We start from the raw sequence: 3,653 nt of genomic DNA, 5'->3' as shown, positions 1-3,653 counted from the left end.
AGATTTTTATTCATTAACAATGATTAGCTCTTATGACCATCAGAATGACCCTTTTTGTTAGGGCAGGTATACACTCGAAGTTATTAACCGGTCGTGTTGGAGTTATACATGTTTGACTTAAGAGATAAATTTATGTCTTCGAGACATAGAAACTTGTCTCTGAGACCTAAATTGAAGTCTGTCTCCGTTTAAAAACCGAGACATGCTCAAGTCGAACTTTTCGACTTTAACATGTCTTAATTGTGGGGCAATTCAAGGCAAACTGAAGTCGAAGCATTTTCAGTCGAGTGAGTCGAGATGTAGGCCTTTGTCTTGTCTTTATGGCCGCGACAGGTAAGACGGCGTTTACTGGTCTCAAGTCGAGACTTTTCTTGGCTAAGACGATATTTACTTGTTTTAAGACGACGAGTCTGATGAATGAAAAATTTGTAATTATTAAATTAGTTATTTTCAATTCAAATTTCAGCAGTGATGTAAAACATGATAACAAACTTTCTAATTTGATTTATCAGCAAACTAAGTTCAAGAGAAAAATGTAAATTTACATAGGCTTTTTGAAGAAGGAGATAAAGATCCTTGGTTTGTAAATTTGACAGATATTCAAATTCCTGATTCAGTTACAGATATTCGCAGATTAGGCCAAGGTTCCAGTAACCGTGTGATAAAAAGTAAGACAAAACAAATGATGAAAATAGTAAAAGATGTTTAATCAAATATACACAAAATTCCTATTTTGGATCAGTAGCATTTTCGAAACAAGGTGTTACTTTTGTCAAAGAGACACTTTTAGGATACTTGACAATTGGAGAAAGAGAAGGCTTCTGGAAAAAGATATAAGATGGAGTGATATTAACAGTGAAGACACAGTTCTTTCAAGATGTTATGGTTTGAGCAAAATTCACAAAGATTGCTATCCCTTAAGAATAGCAATAACAGCCATTAATATTACCACAGAATTTGTACAACAGAATTTGAATTTGCTTCTCAAGGACTCTGCCACAACTTCTAGATATAATGTAAAAAATAGCTGGGTATTTCAAAAAACTATAATGCAAAGAATGGTTCCGGATGACCATGTAATGTTTTCTCTGGACGTTATTGCAATTTCTCCGAGTATATCCCTTGAATTAGTTAAATAGGCAATTTTAAATAGATAGGATAATATAAAAACTGAAACTGGATAGTTTTTATAGATTTGTCCCATTTTTCATTTTACAAAAGAAATTTAAATATTGTTAGGAATATCCTTTTTATAAATCATTATCCACAAAAATTAATTGAGAAAAATATTGTAATTGGAGATTCGCAAATAAAAAACAAATGGAGTAATAATTTTCTTGCCGATAATCAAAAAGAGTTAAAGGAATATGGTTCGTTTAATAATTTTGTTCTTCCTTCTTGAGTCAAATTTCGAAAACTATTGAACTTAGATTAAAAAAATTAAAAGTGCATACTATTTTCCGCATACCATTTAAAATGGATTCAGTGATAAATTTTCGCAAATATCCTTTAGATAATTTTTAAAAGGGTGGTGTTGTCTATGAGATCACTTGCAGGATCTGTAAGATGAATTACGTGGGACAGACTGGCAGACTTCTTAATGCTAGGATAGAGGAACACAAAAGTGATATCCGTTTGGAACGCTGTTATCAGAGTGTTCTTGCTAAACATACAAAGAAATTTGTTGATGTAGAGCATGAGTTTGACTGGGATGATGTTCAAATTTTGCATAGTGAAAGTAATGAGAGAAAGAAGGAATTAATGAAAATGCTTTATTTTAAAAAACAAAGAAAGTTATCTATTAATTTAAAAACCGATTTGGATAAGTTGAACAAAAGTTATGCCCACGGACCCTCATTCAATTCTCAGTTATCAAAGAGAATGCACCTGTTCGTGGGTACTGTCAATTTCTACCTATTAATTTTTCATGCCTTGATAAGGATATGTTACGAGGACCAAAATGTTGGTAATGAAATTTTATTTTATATATTATGTTTACTTTGAATATTATTTTATTGTAACTTGATGACAGTAAAAATAGAAAAGACGAAAGAAAGAAAAAAAGAAGGAACGGTAAGTGATTGGCTGCCTTTTCATTTTTCTTTTCTCTTCTTTATTTTTGTCCGAAAATTATTTTTTTTTAAATATTTTTAAGATTACAATAAGATTTTTTTTCGTTGTGGTCCAAATTTGGTTTTTGTATTCTTGTTTTTTAACAGGAGTTTGCATCAATAACCCTTAAAATTTTTCTTCAAACAAATACAAATGGTAACTTTCTAGAAGGGTATACTGAGCCGTTAGAAATACCTATCGGTATCATCGTCAAACATTTATAATACACAAGATTGTTTTATCATTTAGAAAGATTAGCTTTTATAACAGTCAGAATGACCATTTTTTTAGGACAGGTATACGCTCGAAGTTATAAACCGCTCGAGTTGCAGTCATGAAAATTGGATTCAAGAGAGAAATTTATATTTTCAAGGCACAGAAATTTGTCTCTAAGACATAAATTGAAGTCTGGCTCCGTCTCAAAACTGAGACATGCTCAAGTCGAACTAAAGTCGAAGCATTTTTACTCAGCTTGGCATACAATGACCTACACGCGTTTAAAATTAAATTATTATACAGGAAAAATCAGTTTTCGACACAAAAGACAATAAATTTATTCTATTCACTGGTATTGACACATGGATCGCAACAAAGCCCTTCTGCTCGGAAGTCTGACGCGCTGTAGCCTGAACCCCTGGAATTCTTGACACTAGTAGCCATGATAAAAGTTAGTTTGGATCGGACCCTTTTATTTTTATGTTCATGAGTGTTGCGAAATGCTATACTTTGTAATCTACGTTCCCGGATTATACAAGATTATAAAATTGAGAAATCTTCAGGCCATATACAGTATTAAAAATTATTATATTAATCGGATATACTCAGAAACGTCTTATTAGGAGACTAATACTAGTGTAGCCTATTGTATCTTATTTATCAGAATAAAAACAAATTTAACTGCGTCCACTTTAAAAATGCGTGCATCAAAATTTACCTGTTAGTTTTTTCTGCAAACACAATGTTTGGAGAAGTTTAATTTGATTAAATATTTGGTGAAATTCAAACCAGAAGGAAATCAGTTGGCCTCGACTACATTTGTTCTTGAGTAAATTTTGCCTCTTATATAATAATTTAACATTTTATTGTTCCATAATAAATTAAGAACACCTATCTATAAGTATTGACTCACACATATTACAATTACTAAAGAAAAAATCTATTTTTTACAGATTTTGCTCAATTTTGTAAATAAAAAATAATAACATTGAAGTCACATTAAATTTGAACAAACCACAGCATAAAACACTTCCAAAGCGACATATATTTTCAGACTGTCTTCTGTTTATATTCATGAGCAACTTTTGTGTTGTATGATATGCAGTTTTTATTTATTATTTTTACGTCTTTGTATAGATTTTGAGATTTTTCTTGTGCAGTGGAATGCATTCGTAGAATTGTTCCCTAATATTGTAAATTTTCAGATCAGGAAAGAGCCAATGAAAGTTACAAGTGCGGTGAAAACAGAGTAAGAAAGTTTATTATGTTTGGAATACAATCATAATCTAAGATTAAAAAAAATATATCATTTACTGACTATATTC

Source organism: Belonocnema kinseyi, chromosome 5 (genome assembly GCF_010883055.1).
Source record: "Belonocnema kinseyi isolate 2016_QV_RU_SX_M_011 chromosome 5, B_treatae_v1, whole genome shotgun sequence".
Classification (NCBI taxonomy): domain Eukaryota; kingdom Metazoa; phylum Arthropoda; class Insecta; order Hymenoptera; family Cynipidae; genus Belonocnema; species Belonocnema kinseyi.
Note: the sequence above shows the minus strand (reverse complement) of the source record.